At 48.4% G+C, this 17836-nt stretch overlaps 1 long non-coding RNA gene across 2 annotated transcripts in view; it reads right to left on the bottom strand.

The window, feature by feature from the left end:
* LOC147369680 (uncharacterized) overlaps window positions 1-17836 on the bottom strand; it is a 40284-nt gene that overhangs the window by 1598 nt on the left and 20850 nt on the right. Inside the window, exons 2-3 of one of the 2 annotated variants that reach the window (XR_015167751.1) lie at window positions 5291-5458; window positions 3123-3822 (exon numbers count right to left, since the gene is read on the bottom strand). The exons of the other annotated variant lie outside the window; for it this stretch is intronic. This is a non-coding gene — a long non-coding RNA (uncharacterized LOC147369680). Of the gene's footprint in view, window positions 1-3122; window positions 3823-5290; window positions 5459-17836 lie in introns of those variants that run through there. 2 annotated transcript variants of the gene reach the window in all.

The raw sequence follows: 17836 nt of genomic DNA, 5'->3' as shown, positions 1-17836 counted from the left end.
CATTACGTGAAACAGCCAGCCAGTGAGAATTTGCTTTGTGACACAAGGAGCTCAACCCAGCGCTCTGTGACAACCTAGAGAGGTGGGATGGGGTGGAAGATGGGAAGGAGGTTCAGGAGGGAGGGGGCAAATATATACCTGTGGCTGATTCATGTTGATGTGTGGCAGAAACCAGCACAATACTGTAAAGTGAATATCTTGCAATAAAACAAAAAATATAAGTGAAAAAAAAAAAAATCGCAAAGCCAGGAGAGGTAGAAAAGTTAAGCCGGACTCTTAAGAGTAAGACAGACTCACCCCAATTTCCCTAAAGAGTAACCTCCCTGTGCTGGTGGGGGGGTTGAGAGGGAGGAAGGATTTCAGCCAGCCCACTCGTGTCTCAGAGAGGGAAAGACTCAAAGGCCTGAGCAAGGTATGCTGCTGGGGGGTGGGACCAGGCTCAAGATCAGTCATGTCCATGTGACAGGTTTAGATGGAGCACAGTCAGTAGGACTTAGCGTAGGGTTGGTGACCACAGGCCCAAACCGCAGGCCTTATTCAAAGACAGGCTTGTGACTTCCTAGGGCATACTCCAGCCATGCCATCAGTTCAGCCAGGGAAATCAACATCCACCAGCACATTCTCTTTTATGATCCATGTTCCTGCAGTCAACGATCTAAAATCCTGAATACTGTCTGGGTCTTGGGCAGGTTAAACAAGCCCCAAAATCTAATGCTCAAATCTGCTTTAGAAGACCATTTTCATCCACATGAGGTCCTGCAGGCGTCTTCCCTGCGTCAAGCCCTGTGTTCTTGGTAACAGATACAGGGTTGAAAGGACATAGATAGATCTGCACTCTCAAGAAGTGCCCGGGTGTGTCTGGAGATGATCTGCATGTCCCTCTCTGTGTCCAGAGGCTTTCTGAGCTGAGGGCCCAAGGCCCTCCAGCTCACTGTTACCCAGAAAGCCTGCAAAAAGGCCCCACCCAGGGAATCGGCCTCCCTGGGTCTAGGGTCTGGGTGGAATTGAGAACTCGCATTTCTAATCCATACCCTGGGAGGTTCTGAGGGACACTGTCAAGATGCCCTGCTCCTCCATCCCCTCAAACGTAGGGCAAGTGCTATGGCCCACAGTAAGAGGGGAGCAGAACAAGGGACTCTGAGGGGGAAGCAGCCTCTGAGCAGGATCCAGAGAAACCGGAAGGGATCGGGGTGAGGAGATGACATTCCTCGTGTAAGGAACAACTGTTACAGGCCACATGGAAAGCATTCAGGAAAAGCTGAGTGTTGCATGGACAGGAGTAGGGGGAATGGGGAGGAAACAGGAAGGAAGGAATGAGCCAGAAAGCTGGAGAGGTGGATTGGGAGCGCTTTATGGGTGACCTGCTATGAGGGGTCCAATGGAAGGGATGTTATCCTGAGGGCCAGCTGGAGTGAGCAGGCTGTACGCAGGTGAAGGAGGTGATAGGAGACAGGCTACGTGAGGCCGGTCAGGCCACCAGCTATCCTCCTGCCCAAGCTGGGCAAGGCCAGCATCTCATCAATGGAGCTGAGGGGTTGGGGGGAGGTAGGCTGTCAGCTGGGGTAACTCCCCATCCCTGACAGTTCTTCCGACTCTTCTCAAGTCCTCAGAGTTACTGTTCACCAAGTTGGGCCCAAGGCCCTCCTGCTTACTGTCACCTGGAAAGCCTGCAAAAAGGCCACGCCCAGGCCCCACCCAGGGAACTGGCCTCCCTGGGCCGAGGGTCTAGGTGGAGCCGAGGACTCCCATTTCTGACCATACCCTGGGGGGTTCTGAGGAGGACTGTAGAGATGCCCTGCTTCTCCATCCCCTCAGGACCCACCACATCTCCCAGAGCTTTGGGGACCTTCTTTGTTCTGATAACCCCCACTGCCCACACCCTCTCCTCAGTCCAACTGTTCCCCTCACTGACCACTTGACATGCTCCTCAGTTGTCCCAAGGTCCCCTTTATCCAACGCCATAAATCAAAGGCTGAACTTCCAAACTTGCATCTGCTCAAATCTGCTTCTCCCCCTCCTCCATGGACATGTCCAGTTCACATGTCCATCCCAGAAATCTGACACAAGCCTCTTCTCCCCACATCCCATCCATGAGCCAGTTCCATTGGTTCTGCCTCCAGTCGTTTCTCTAACCCAATCCCATCCCGTTCTCTTCATCACTACCATTCTAGTCCAAGTCACCATCTTGTCTGCCTTGGCCCATGTTAACAGCTCCCTGCCCCCCACTTTGCCTCCTCTAAGGTAACCTCACCATGCTCATTTCTTACTTAAAGCCATCGATGGCTTCCCATTGCTCTCACGATAAATTCTCCAACTTGTTGCCCAGCCTTATCTCTTGTCCTGAATGATATGCCTGGCCTTCCCCTTTACCTAATTCCTTGTTAAGTGTGTGGACTAACTGGGCTTGAATTCTGGCTCTACAAGCTGTGTGCCCATGGGCCAGTTTTTCAAACTTTCTGTGTTCATCTCTAAAAGGAGATAATGGTAGTCTGCACTTCACAGGGCCATTGTGAGAATTAAATGAGTTAAACATGTAAAGAAGCCCTCAGAATGGTGCCTGTCACAGGAAGGTGTTGTTGTGTAGTCCCTAAGTCGTGTCTGACATCTTTTGTAACCCCATGGACTGTAACCGCCAGGATTCTCTGTTCAGGGGATTTCTCAGGCAAGAGTGCTGGGCTAGGTTGCCATTCCTTTCTCCAGGGGGTCTTCCTGACCCAGGGATTGAACCTATGTCTCCTACATTGGCAGGATTCTTTTATTACTGAACCACCAGGGAAGCCCCTGTCACATAATAAGCTCTATTAAACCAGTCCATCCTAAAGGAAATCAGTCCTGGGTGTTCATTGGAAGGACTAATGTTGAAGCTGAAACTCCAATATTTTGACCACCTGATGCGAAGAACTGACTCATTTGAAAAGACCCTGATGTTGGGAAAGATTGAAGGCAGGAGGAGAAGGGGACAACAGAGGATGAGATGGTTAGATGGCATCACCAACTCAATGGACATGAGTTTGGGTAAACTCTGGGGGTTGGTAATGGACAGGGAGGCCTGGCGTGTGCGGTTCATGGGGTTGCAAAGAGTTGGACACGACTGAGCGACTGAATGGAACTGAACTGAAAATGTTAGCTAAATGGTTAATTTTTATTTGAGGGACATCAGGTTAAATCTCACTTCCTCCTGAGGCTTTCCCTGTGCCCCTAACCAAAACTACTTCCAGGTCTACCTGTCATAGTCCCTCTTCATCACCCTTGTAGTTACTTGTGGGCTGCCTCTCTCTAGAGGGCAAGCTGTGCAGGGGCAGGACCACATTTGTCTCAGACCCAGCTGAGCTCTGGACCCCCACACAGTGCAGGGCACAGGGCAGGCCGGAAACCGGCACATATTTGCTAACTAAACAAAATAAAAGTCAACAGATTCATCACAAAACAAAGAACAATGTCTGCCTACAAAATGCCCATTTACAGCATTTTGTACATTTTTTTTTTCATTTTACATTGATTAGTACCTCTCCTCGGAGAAGGCAATGGCACCCAACTCCAGTACTCTTGCCTGGAAAATCCCACGGACGGAGGAGCCTGGTAGGCTGCAGTCCATGGGGTTGCTAAGAGTTGGACACGACTGAGCAACTTCACTTTCACTTTTCACTTTCATGCATTGGAGAAGGAAATGGCAACCCGCTCCAGTGTTCTCGCCTGGAGAATCCCAGGGACGGCGGGAGCCTGGTGGGCTGCCATCTGTGGGGTCGCACAGACTCGGACACGACTGAAGCGACTTAGCAGCAGCAGCAGCAGCACCTCTCCTAGAGTTTTCCTCACACCATCCTGGTGGGGGAGGGGAAGTAGAGGGACACAGAGATGAACAAGACAGATGTGGCCCGTGTCCTTAAGAAATGTACAGTCCACTGCAGAGACAAACATGTAAATGCATCACAAGATATGACGCACTATAACTGTGTTGTACTGGCCTGTAACAATTCTATTTCCCAGGAGATCTTTGGAACATGAAAGCGAAAAGTAACTAAAAACAGACACTGTTGCCTACTTTACCTCCACCCCCAGTTTCTAACAAGGTTTTCTATAGAACAGAAAGGGTAGGTCCTGTCCCAAGGGCACTAAGGTCACCCCATCTTTCTCTACCTGGAGACCTCCTATTCAGACATCAAGACCCCACTTAAGCAGCACCTCCTACAGGAAGTCTTCCTGCTTCTGCCAGGGCTCTCTGTATGGGACTTAGTCACAGGTCTAGTGATTTTCTGGGACGATGATGGGATTTGTCACAGAGAATCCAAATTTCATGTCATTTGCTTCTCTAAAAAAGTAAAAGGTCATTCAATGAATGTGTAACTACGTGTGATTTCATGTTTGGACTTCAGTGGAGGCAGAAAATAGCCTCTGTCTGACCACGTGACCTGATTTGTGGTTTGGAGAACATGGTCACCGTAATTACAGCATTGACCACATGCTGTAAGAGTTTCCTGTCTTTCTCCCTCTCTCTCTCTCCTACACACAGTCACACACTTCTTCAAGTACGGGGACTATTTGCTTTCTGTTAAACAAATGAAGGAAAAAAATCTGTGAAATGGGCGGGTTATCAGATGGAAAATGGATATAAACTGTCCTGGAATGGAACAAAAGATGGTCAGAGGTGGGAGATGGGAGCAATTAACAGCACTTAATCATTCACTCTGGGGCATGCTACCTGCTTTCCATTTGTTATTGAGCAGCCCAGAGAGCTGTAGCTCAAAGAGGTAAAAAAAACTGCCCCATGGTCTCCCGGACAGGAGTGGCAGAGGAGTTTTCAAATCCAGGTCCACCCAACTCAAAGGCTACATTCTTACCATTTAACCCACCCCTCACTGCCCAGGGGCAATGAGTCCCCAAACTGTGCAGGACCACCTGGGTTCCGTGCCCTACTTCCTTACTTCACCGGGCCTCCCAACCCTTCCCTGATGCACCCGCACTTTCATCTACGCTGCTGCTGCTGAAGAGCATCTGCAGCTGGTTTCCAAAGGAGTCCTGACCCTGGGGCCAGGCTTCCTGTTTCAGGCAGAGCCCACCTAAGGATGTGTGTCCCGCTTTCCTCAGCGCATCCTTCACTCCCAGGAGCGGCCTGAGCCGAGGTCGCGGCTAGCACAATCCTCTGCAGGTGCAGCACTTTCCCCGTGTTTTCTAAAGCATTTTCCCATTCTGTAAAGCAGTTTCTGGTGACTCCACGGTAGTCCTGAGAGTTTTTCACAGTGGGGGACTTTTCACCCTATTTTAAAGAGGAGAAAACGCAGGTTTGGCCAACCTGTGGGAGATAACCCTCGGCTGTTCAAAGAGCTGAGCTGCAGCTGAACGGGATTTTAGGCCACTGGCCCGCAGTCTTCCAAGTCCTTAAAGGATTCAACTTGACCAAGAGAACAGGGATGGAGGGTGAAAGGTCTTCAGAATCTTCACACAGAGAAGATAATGGCTTCTGCAAACAAATGTAAATCGGTTAATTTCCCTTTTTTACTGTGTTCATTGTGATGCACCAGTTACAACCTGGCAAAAGAAAAACTCACAAGTACTTGTGGTCTCTAAACTGTAATAAATTGGTAAATAAATTGGTAACTGCAATAGGCTCAAAGTCCTCTGAGGGTGAGGCAGGGCCCAGTTCCAGCCTGCCAATCTGGGGGCAGAAGCCGAGGGTCATAAGCAATCTGTTCTTTGGCCAACCTCTCCAGAGGGGCTCTGCACTGGTCTTGCCTTCACCCCCAGGCCATTTCTCATCCACTCCTCCGGATCAGACGGTAAAGCATCTGTCTACAATGTGGGACACCCGGGTTTGATCCCTGGGTCAGGAAGATCCCCTGGAGAAGGAAATGGCAATCCACTCCAGTACTATTGCCTGGAAAATCCCATGGACAGAGGAGCCTGGTAGGCTACAGTCCATGGGGTCGCAAAGAGTCGGACACAACTGAGCAACTTCACTTTCACTTTCCTCCTCTATCTGGCTTCCACATTCTTCAGTTCTCTTCATTTGATCCCCAGGTGCTAAATACATTTTTTTTTTTTTTATTTTGTCATTGTTTGTTCATTTTTTTCATTTGTGTATGTGTGTGTGTGTGTTTTCCATTGTACTGGATCTTCACTGCAGCATGCAGGCTTCTTGAGCTGTTGTGCATGAGCTGAGTTGCTCCTCGCCACATCAGATCTTAGTTCCCTGACCAGCGGTTGAACCCACATCCCCTGCATTAGAAGGCAGATTCTTAACCACAAAACAAGTGTCAGTCAATGAGTATTAGTGCAATAGCTTCCTATTCCAGGCATTGTGCTTGGCTATTATCCTGTTCTTGGCAGCCCCGAGCCACAGGTAGCCATTAAAATTAACAAAATCTAAACAAAACTACACTTTGAAGACTACATGATGGATATGGTGGCAAAGGAAATGAGGAACATGAGGGTATCTGCCTGTCCTGGTCCAGAAGATGGCTCAGCATAACCCCTGCTCCACACTTAATCCCTTCTCTTGTTGGTCAGTTTTTTTTTTTTTTTAATTTTTTTTTATTTGATAAATTTAACGCCTTTTATTGCCATACCTCATTTTACTGTGCTTTGCTTTAGTGAACTTTATAGATACATGTTTTTTTTTTTCCTTGTTAATTTTGTGTTTAGTTGATCTATCCATAAGTGTGAGTGGGGTATTAAAGTCTCCCACTATTATTGTGTTATTGTTAATTTCTCCTTTCATACTTGTTAGGATTTGTCTTACATACTGTGGTGCTCCCATGTTGGGTGGATATATATTTATAATTGTTATATCTTCTTCTTGGATTGATCCTTTGATCATTATGTAGTGACCTTCTTTGTCTCTTTTCACAGCCTTTGTTTTAAAGTCTAATTTATCTGATACGAGTATTGAGACTCCTGCTTTCTTTTGGTCCCAATTTGCATGGAAAATCTTTTTCCAGCCCTTCACTTTCAGTCTGTATGTGTCCCCTGTTTTGAGGTGGGTCTCTTGTAGACAACATATGTAGGGGTCTTGTTTTTGTATCCATTCAGCCAGTCTTTGTCTTTTGGTTGGGGCATTCAACCCATTTACGTTTAAGGTAATTACTCATAAGTATGATCCCGTTGCCATTTACTTTATTGTTTTGGGTTCGAGTTTATACACCATTTTTGTGTTTCCTGTCTAGAGAATATCCTTTAGTATTTGTTGGAGAGCTGGTTTGGTGGTGCAGAATTCTCTCAGCTTTTGCTTGTCTGAAAAGCTTTTGATTTCTCCTTCATACTTGAATGAGATCCTTGCTGGATACAATAATCTGGGCTGTAGGTTATTTTCTTTCATCATTTTAAGTATGTCTTGCCATTCCCTCCTGGCTTGAAGAGTTTCTATTGAAAGATCAGCTGTTATCCTTATGGGAATTCCCTTGTGTGTTATTTGTTGTTTTTCCCTTGCTGCTTTTAATATTTGTTCTTTGTGTTGGATCTTTGTTAATTTGATTAATATGTGTCTTGGGGTGTTTCTCCTTGGGTTTATCCTGTTTGGGACTCTCTGGGTTTCTTGGACTTGGGTGATTATTTCCTTCCCCATTTTAGGGAAGTTTTCAACTATTATCTCCTCAAGTATTTTCTCATGGTCTTTCTTTTTGTCTTCTTCTTCTGGAACCCCTATGATTCGAATGTTGTAGCGTTTAATATTGTCCTGGAGGTCTCTGAGATTGTCCTCATTTCTTTTAATTCGTTTTTCTTTTATCCTCTCTGATTCATTTATTTCTACCATTCTATCTTCTAATTCACTAATCCTATCTTCTGCCTCTGTTATTCTACTATTTGTTGCCTCCAGAGTGTTTTTAATTCCATTTATTGCATTATTCATTATATATTGACTCTTTTTTATTTCTTCTAGGTCCTTGTTAAACTTTTCTTGCATCTTCTCAATCCTTGTCTCCAGGCTATTTATCTGTGATTCCATTTTAATTTCAAGATTTTGGATCAATTTCACTATCATTATTTGGAATTCTTTATCAGGTAGATTCCCTATCTCTTCCTCTTTTGTTTGGTTTGGTGGGCATTTATCCTGTTCCTTTATCTGCTGGGTATTCCTCTGTCTCTTCATCTTGTTTAAATTGCTGAGTTTGGGAGTCCTTTCTGTATTCTGGCAGTTTGTGGAGTTCTCTTTATTGTGGCGTTTCCTCGCTGTGTGTGGGTATGTAGAGGTGGCTTGTCAAGGTTTCCTGGTTAGGGAAGCTTGTGTCGGTGTTCTGGTGGGTGGAGCTGTATTTCTTCTCTTTGTTCAGTCGCGCTATGGGGAGGGAGGGAGGGATGCTGCAAACAAATGACACTGGCGTGCGCTCGCAGTGCCTCAGCCACACTGGGTCTGCCCCCGCTCACGGTGCGTGTAGCCTCCCTGCCCACACTGCTCAGGCTCTAGGTTGTTCCGCCGGGAACAATCCGAGGCTGGGCCTGGGTTGCATGCACCTCCCAGGTCCAAGCCGCTCAGGTTCAGGCACTCAGGTAGTCCTCAGAGGCGCAGACTCAGTTGGGGCTGCGTTTTGTGCTCTTCCCAGGTCCGAGCAGCTCAGGTGATGAGGTGTTTGGCGAGCGCCAATGCTGCGACTTATCGCCTCCCCGCCACTTGGTTATCTGGGTGTAAAACCGGCGCACCTTCTCAGGCAGATGTTGACCATCCAGACCCCCAATAAGTTTTAGTTAGCAAAGAAGCCAGTTTTATAGATAATGTCTCTCTGGGGCTGCGATTGCCCCCTTCCGGCTCTGGCTGCCTGTCACCGGAGGGGGAAGGTTTGCAGCCGGCTACCTCTGTTTAGTCCTTTGTTCCGTGCGCCGGCTGGCGGTGTCTTAGGTTAGGGCTGGCTTTTCGCATGGTAGATATCCCTCAGTCTGGTTTGCTAGCCCAAATTATTTCGCTCAGATAGTGCTCAGGGTATTCAGGCCAGATTCTTACTCTCAGCGATGCAGCCCGCGCCGCGCCTCCCTGCCCAGCCCCCGCTTGCTAATGGCGGATGCAGGCGTCTGCGCTGCTTCTCCGCTGGAGGAGTTACCGTAGGGCTCGCATTCTGCGAGTTTTAATTGTTTATTTATTTTTTCTCCCTGTTATGTTGTCCTCTGTGCTTCCAAAGCTCGGCACGGATTCGGCAGTGAGAAGGTTTCCTGGTGTTTGGAAACTTCTCTCTTTTTAAGACTCCCTTCCCGGGACGGAACTCCGTCCCTCCCTCTTTTGTCTCTTTTATTGTCTTTAATATTTTTTCCTACCTCCTTTCGAGGAGTTGGGTTGCTTTTCTGGGTGCCTAATGTCCTCTGCCGACATTCAGAAGTTGTTTTGTGGAATTTACACGACGTTTAAATGCTCTTTTGATGAAGCTGTGGGGGAGAAAGTGTTTTCCCCGTCCTACTCCTCCGCCATCTTGGCGCCTTCCCCTAAACACATTTTTTTTAATTGAAGTAAAGTTGATTTACAATATTGTGTTAGTTTCAGATGTACAGAAAGTGTTATATATATTTCCTCAGATTATATTCCATTGTAGGTTATTGCAAGATATTGAATATGATTCCCTGAGCTGTAAACTGTTATTGCTACATATATTTTTCAAATTTTTTCAAAATTCTCCAAGCCAGGCTTCAACAATACGTGAACTGAGAACTTCCAGATGTTCAAACTGGATTTAGAAAAGGCAGAGGAACCAGAGATCAAATTGCCAACATCTGTTGGATCATAGAAAAAGCAAGAGAATTCCAGGAAAACTTCTACTTCTGCTTCACTGACTATGCTAAAGCCTTTGACTGTGTGGATCACAACAAACTGTGGAAAATTCTTCAAGAGATGGAAATACCAGACCACCTTACCTGCCTCCTGAGAAACCTGTATACAGGTCAAGAAGCAACAGTTAGAACTGGACATGGAACAACAGACTGGTTCCAAAGTGGGAAAGGAGTACATCAAGGCTGTATATTGTCACCCTGCTTATTTAACTTATATTCAGAGTACATCATGCGAAATGCCAAGCTGGATGAAGCACAAGCTGGGATCAAGACTGTTAGGAGAAACAGTGACAGATTTTATTTTGGGGGGCTCTAAAATCACTGCAGATGGTGACTTCAGCCATGAAATTAAAAGACATTTGCTCCTTGGAAGAAAAGTTATGCCAAACCTAGACAGCATATTAAAAAGCAGAGACATTACTTTGCCAACAAAGGTCTGTCTAGTCAAAGCTATGGTTTTTCCACTAGTCATGTATGGATGGGAGAGTTGGATCATAAAGAAGGCTGAGCACCAAAGAATTGATGCTTTTGAACTGTGGTGTTGGAGAAGACTCTTGAGAGTCCCTTGGACTGCAAGGCGATCAAACCAGTCAACACTAAAGGAAGTCAGTCCTGAATATTCACTGGAAGGACAGATGCTGAAGCTGAAGCCTAAATACTCTGGCCACCTGATGAGAAGAGCTGACTCCTTAGAAAAGACCAAGATGCTGAGAAAGACTGAAGGCAGGAGGAGAAGGGGATGACAGAGGATGAGATGATTGGATGGCATCACTGACTCAATGGACATAGGTTTGAGCAAGCTCCAGGAGATGGTGAAGGACAGGGAAGCCTGGCGTGCTGCAGTTCGTGGGGTCGCAAAGAGTTGGACACGACTGAGCAACTGAACAACAACATATATTTTATGTATAGTAGTATATATCTGTTAATCCTATACTCCTAATTTATTCCTCCCCCACCTTACTCTTTGATAACCATAAATTTGTTTTCTATATCTGTGAGTCTGTTTGTTTTTTTATTTAGATTTGTATTATTTTGTTAGATTTCACATATAAATGATAACATGGCATTTGTCTTTCTCTTTCTGACTTCACTTAGTAGGACAATCTCTAGGTCCATCCATGTTGCTGCAAATAGCATTATTTCTTTCTTTTTTTTTTATGTAATTTTTTTTTTTTTTTTTTTTTTTGCCAAATATCAAAATGAATCCACCACAGGTATACATGTGTTCCCCATCGTGAACCCTCCTCCCTCCTCCCTCCCCATACCATCCCTCTGGGTCGTCCCAGTGCACCAGCCCCAAGCATCCAGTATCGTGCATTGAACCTGGAGTGGCATCTCGTTTCATACATGATATTTTACAAGTTTCAATGCCATTCTCCCAAATCTTTCTTTTTTTATGGCTGAGTAATATTCAACAGTTCGTGCATACCACATTTTCTTTATCCAGGCATCTGTGATGGACACATGCTGCTTGCATGTCTTAGCTATTGTAAATAGTGCTGCTATGAACATTGGTGCACATGTATCTTTTTTAGTTTAGAGTTTTCATTTTTTCCCAGATGTACACCTAGGAGTGAGATCACTGGATCATATGGAAACTTTATTTTTAGTTTTTTAAGGAACATCTATACTGTTTTCCATGTTGTGTGTGTATTAGTTGCTCTGTCGTATCCGATTCTTTTTGACCGTATGGACTGTAGCCCACCAGGCTCCTCTGTCCATGGAGCTCTCCACGCAACAATACTGAAGTGGGTTGCCATTTCCTTCTCCAGGAGACCTTCCTGACCCAGGGATCGAAACCGGATCTCCCACACTGAGAGAAGATTCTTTACCTTCTTAGCCACCTGAGAAGTTTTCCATAGTGGTTTCACCAATTTACATTCCCAACAACAGTGTAGGAAGGTTCCCTTTTCTCCACACCCTCTCCAGAATTTATTATTTATAGACTTTTTGATGATGGCCATTCTGACCATTGTGAGGTGATACCTCATTGTGGTTTTGATTTCCTTTTCTCTAAAAATCAGTGACACTGAGCATCTTTTCATGTGTCTATCGGTCATGTATATATCATCTTTGGAGAAAGAAATGTCTATTTAGGTCTTTTGCCCATCTTTTAGTCAGATTGTTTGTTTTTTGATACTGAGCTATATGAGCTTAAACATAAATACTTTTAATATGACTCAAATAAAAAGATTACATTCATCAAAGGGGAGCGGGCATTTCTCCTCAAGATTCCCATCAATTATTCTCATCAGTTCATTCTCACCACTCCCATGGGGTGGGCACCACAACTCCCAGTTAAAGAAACTGTGTCTCAGGGTCCTGGGGGCTCCACCAAATGAAACAGGGAGGATGGGCCAAGTCACCTGGTCGGGAGGTTGCCTCCAGTTCTCCTGGGTCCTCAACCCCTAACACACACATCCACACCCCTGCCCACCTCACCTCATTCGTTTGCATTCTCCTCCTGGGCCACCTTGTCACCTTAGTTTATGATTCCTGAATGAATGCAATCTGCCTGCTTACAGAAATGGAGAAACTGAGGCCCAGAGAGGAACAGGGGCCTGCCTCCATCACCAGCGATGCAGCCAAGCCAGGACAGTCGGAGGAGGCGCCTGCCTGTAACTCTCCCACTTGCCCGGCTGTGTGTGCATCAGAAGCTGAGAAGGAGGTGGCCCCCAGGGTCAAGTCTAGACACCGCTCCCGGGTCCTGGACTTGCACCAGCACATAAGGAGGGGAGGGAAGGGCAGTGCTGACCCCAGTGGGAAGCTGGCTCTAAAACTGCCATGGTGACCAGACTCTTGTCTGGGCGATCTGTTCCAACAGGCATGGAAATTCTTATCATTCCAAGGCCCCATCTTCACATAGACCTGTCTGGGCTGAGTCTATCCTGAGACAGAGCTGGGGTTGGGTGAGGGAAGCAGGAGGGAAACGGTGGGGATCACCCCCCCCCGCTTATTTACACACAACAGGGTCACACCCATTCACTTACCCGCTGCACACACCACTCACCCCACCAATCTCCATTCCCCACAACCCCCCATCCAATGCTTAAGAGCTTTGAAGCCAGACTATCCTGTGTGGAAATCCAAGGTCAGTCATCACTTACTGTCCCTTACCGTGGCTTCAATTGTTTATTTGTAGAATGGGAATAACAGTACTTACATCATAGGGTTATTGATAAGAATAAATGAAATATTAGGAAACCACTTAGCACCGTGCCTGGCATAGCTGCTACAGATGTTACTGTTATTTTACCCAACGTCCTCCTACAGCTAACTGGGACTCCCCCTTTCTCCATTGTACACACACACCTCCCCAGAGGCCCTCAGCCAGCTGACCCATCCTCACAGCCCTACTGCCCTCTCACCCTTCTACTCCAGGCAACCTGGGACCCTCAAGGCCTGGGTCCCGGCCATGTGTGCCCAGCATTCTTCCTGCCGAGGAGAATGCCCTCATCTCCACCTCTTCGCAACTCTAACACCCCCTCCTTTCCTTCAAGTCCTAGCTCCAATCCCACTTCCTCCAGGACGCCTTCCCTGACTGACCTATGATCTTCCTTCTCAGAATTGCTCAGGTGCTGAGTGAGTCACCTATTAGTACTGCCTTGGAATTCCTGAGTCTGTCAGTAAGAAAGCCTCTTCCTTTTTCCTCCCCACCATCTCTTAAAATCAGAAAAAGCATTTTCCAGGCAGATTTAAGGCACCCTGAATCAACTCCCCGATTCCTGTGTCACCCCAATATCCCAGCACCAGCAGTCACCATCATACATCCTCTGGAGCTGGGAACAGGGCAGGGCCTGGAGACTGCACAGGGAAGGCAGTTCCCCAGACAGACAAACAGGATAGTCTATAGACTGAGAGAGGCTGGAAGACCCTCACCTGATCACTGGGGTCCCAGGTTCTGCTAAGAGATAGGGGCATCAGGAGCTGAGACTCCCTGAAGCTCACCTGTAGGGGAACAGGGGTCGAGGTAAACCCTGCAGCCTGTAGGACGCGGCCTGGGGTGGGGGGTAGGGTCAGAACTCAAATTCCACACCTTTCACGGGGAAGAAGGATGCAGACCTGTTCTGGGAAGCCCTGGAAGAGGCTCTGGAAACCAACCATGAGGGTGGAAAAAGCTGTGGGAAGTAGATGCCACCCGACACCCGGAAACTGTAGCCATTCTAAAAGCCCAGCAGCCATGGTGGCAGTTGAGTTCTCTGCTGGAGGAGGGAATGGGTAGGCAAAGGCTGGTCAGTGTTGGTCAGGGTGGGCTAGAGGATCCCTGTGCTGGGAGAAGGACCAGGATTCTTCTCAGATTCTCCCAGGCTCAGGGAGTTAATATCTAAGGTTCAAAGTCAGCTGGTGATGTAAAGATCTGGAGACCTGGTTCTGAAATTCCATCTCTTTAAAATTCTGAAATGAAACACATGAAATTTAAAATGTTCTAGCAGTCATGTTTTAAAAGCAAAAAAAAAAAAAAAGTGAGATTCATCTTAGTAATATTGTATTTTACCCAGTATATCCAAAATATTATCATTTTGACATGTAATTAATACGTTATTAATGAGATGTTTAAAAGTCTTTCTTTTGTACCAAGTCTTCAAAATCTACTATGTATTTTAAATGTACAGCTCATCTCAATTCAGACTAGTTACATTTCAAGGACTCAATAACCACACGTGGCCAGTGGCTACAATGTTGGCACAGCACAGTTTAGAAAGCTACAATCTATGACTCACTTTTCTAAAATTCTGAGATGCTGTGCCTCTGAGATTCTAGAATTCTCCAGCATACTCAGGTTCTGTAACGCTTCAAATGTGATTCCACCAGATTAATGTGTTGCCCCAAGTCTGCGTGTGGGTAAGGCTTCTCCCCATGTGTCTTCTATGTGGAAAGAAATCCGGGCCCCTGCAGAGCCCCTGGGTGGGGGAAGAAAGGAGCGAGGATCCCTCTCCTCGGCCGCCCCCACCATCTGGCCCAGCCGGAGGAAGCGGGGGTGGGCGGGCCTGTGTGCCCAGGGCGCTGGCCTCTCCACATGGTGCTGCCTCTCCCACCATCCCTCCGGCTCGTCAGCTCTCCATCCGTGTGCACAAGCCTGGCAGTGAGACTCCTGCCTCTGAGTCCTCCTGGGGAGGGGGCATGCCCCTGCCTCCCCACCCTTGGTTTCCGTCCACTCTGGAGAGCATTTGGGAGGCTGCTGCAAGCAGATGGGGTTGGGGATTGTGGTTCAGATCCCAGATGGAAGGCCCTGAGGGTGGAACTGGTCTCCATCTGTTCGAGGCTAGGGCCTGGAGGTCTGAGGACGGCAGAAGTCGGAGACCCACCCACTGCACCTCAGAAGGCTGTGAGGTCCTGTGATGTATGTTTGAACAATGCAGGTGGAGAAACTGAGTTCCACCCAGGCATAAGGTGAGTGTGGTGATCTGCCAGAAGGTGGCCTCCTGCTTAGCCACAGGCCTCCTCTTCCTGCTCCCCCTGCCCCACCTCTACCTGTGGGAAAGTCAAGGTACAAACCCGGCATGGCAAGGTGTCAGTGAGGCTGCTGGAAGGTCCATGGCGGGGTTGCAGCCAAGTGGGTGACCCCATAGCTTGTGGATGCTTGTGCCAGGCCCAGGCTTTCCTGGTTCCAACCAGGCTCTTCCCAGGCTCCTCCTGCCCCAGGTTCTACAGGGGATCTGGGGAATGGGAGCTTGGGCATAGGCAGAGTCTGGGTGAGGCAGAAGCTGGACCTGGTGGGGGAGGGTCTCCGTCAACAGCCATCAGCTTCTGCATCAGCTGGTATCCAGTTCTGTCCTCTGTCTCAAAGTCCTTTTGTAGCCACAGCCTTCTTTATCCTCACAAAAGCCCAAGAGGAAAGATGGGCGGGAGAACTTGCCATCAGCCTGTCAACTCCCAGCACAAAGGCCATGCAAGGGCCTGGTGCTGTAGCTTTGTTACTGTTCCACTTCTCACAGGTGGGGAAACTGAGGCCCGGAGAGGGGCTGTGACCTGTCTCAGGCTACAGAGCCAGAGGGGAATCACTGGCTCAGCACCATTCAGGGAGCACCCCCTACCCTGCCCCCGCCCCTGGTCCTGCTCCACTCCCAGGCCCTCAGATGCTCTGCAACTAAGGAGATCAGGAGTTACCCACAGCCACATTTTCCAGGCTGGGCTGCTTCCAGGCTGGGTTTCCCCTCTGGGGAAAGCCCCAAGGTTGTTCTGCATGGTCAGGAGAACCAGGGAGGAAATGACAAAAATCCTGCTAGAGAGGGCTGCAGAATACAGCCCAACCTTTGGCCTCCAGGGAGTGGGGGTGGCCTCTGGCTCTGCCAAAGTGGGGGTGCAGATTCAGCAGTCAAAGGGTGTTGCAGGGAGGCAGCCCTGGAACCTTGATTTGGAAAGGCACTGGCTTTGGACTGATGTGGGCCAGGGTTCGGTTCCATTACTGCTAGCAGTAGCTGTGTGATCGTGTGTCCGTGCCTTCCCCTGGGCTCCCTGCTCTGTGACCTGGCTGACACACAGCTCCAGGGCAGTGGGCGTCTGAGTATACAGAAACTAAGCCCACAGTTAGTTCTCGCTCAAATGCCCCGTCCAGGAACCATTCCATTTTGGGGTCCCCCATCACTTTGCTGCCACAAAAATGCTCCATAAATTCTTCTTGAATAAACGAATGAATGACTGTTGCCAGCGAAGAGTAGAGCAAAATACAGGGGAAGGCTGGACTTCCCTGTTGCTTCAGTGGTTAAGAATCCACCTGCCAACGCAGGGCACACGGGTTTGATCCCTGGTCGGGGGAGATTCCACATGCCTCGAGGAAACTAAGTCCATGCGCCACAACTCTAGTGGCTGTGAAGACCACGCGCTCTAGAGTCTGTGCACCTACAGCCTGTGCTCCAAGAGAAGCCACTGCAACAAGGAGCCCACCCACCTACTGCAACAAAGAGTAGCCCCCACTCACAACTAGAGAACTAGAGAAAGCCGGTGCACAACAAGGAAGACCTAGCACGTCCAAAAACTCAAAATCAAAATGGGGAAGGCATCAAACTAGTCCATCCAGAGATCCGACAGAATCTGTCGTGGCTCACGGCATGGCCTCATTTTTTAAAAGCCCATAATAATAACTACCCTCTCCAAAGCACTCACTATGTGTCAGGCTTTGTTAAGAACCTCAGGGCACTTAGTTCTCCCAGTAACACTCTGAGAAGGCGTGACTATTACCCCCACATTCCCAATGAGGAGCCTGAGGCACAGAGAGGCTCAGTGACCCTGTGGTCACATTGCTGATTCACCGCAGCAGCTGGACATGGACCCAACCTTCCCGCCCACCAGGTCTGCACTCGCGGGTGGCCGAGGACCCTGTAGCTCTCCCTTCCTGTCTCCTCTGGCCAGGACTCCTATCAGGAGAGGCTCGCCTTCCCAGGCTGGTGTTGGGTGCTGCTCAGGGCTTCCCATGGGTTCTGGAGGCTCCCAAAAATCAGCCTTTGGTGGTGAACGTGGGAGATGAAGTCGGGGCTCTACCCACTCCAAGACTGTCGCCTGGGCCCTTAGTCAGAGACTGATTCTCACAGCTTTCTGGCTGCTTCCTGCCCAGAGGCAGGCAGGAAGCCAGACTGCGGGGACTGGGGCTCCAGCTCCTTTGTCTGCCTTTAGTTCACCCCCCCGCCCCCTCCCCCGAGCCAACACTGCCCCAGCTGTGGACCTTCCTCTTCCTTGCCCAACTTCAGACCCTGACCTGGAGGGTCACTCCCAGGCAGACTTTCTAGCCTGAGGACAACCACCCTCGGGGCTGGGAATCCAGGGACTGGGTTCCATGCACTGCCAAGAACTGGGTGAGGTGTGGGGAGGGGGGACACTTTTCTCTCCGAGGAAGGGGCATATTTGGAGAAAATCTGCCCTGAGATGGGGGAGGCAGGGGTCGGGAATGTGCCAACAAGTCATATGGGCACATCAGTTCTCAAACAAGCTCCGCAGTGAATGTGTGGGATCGTCCTGACCACCCTGCTTAGAGACGAGTTAGCTTGTTATCACCCCAATTTTAACACAAGAGGAAGCTGAGGACCAGGAGGATTCAGAGACTTGTTCATGATTATGCAGACATTTGGCAGCAGAAGCAAATCTTTACCCAAGTCTC

This window comes from Bos grunniens, chromosome 7, assembly GCF_055505025.1.
Source record: "Bos grunniens cultivar Pamir isolate PY7600 chromosome 7, Bosgru_T2T1.0, whole genome shotgun sequence".
NCBI lineage: Eukaryota > Metazoa > Chordata > Mammalia > Artiodactyla > Bovidae > Bos > Bos grunniens.
Note: the sequence above shows the minus strand (reverse complement) of the source record. Positions and strands in the feature narration are given on the sequence as shown.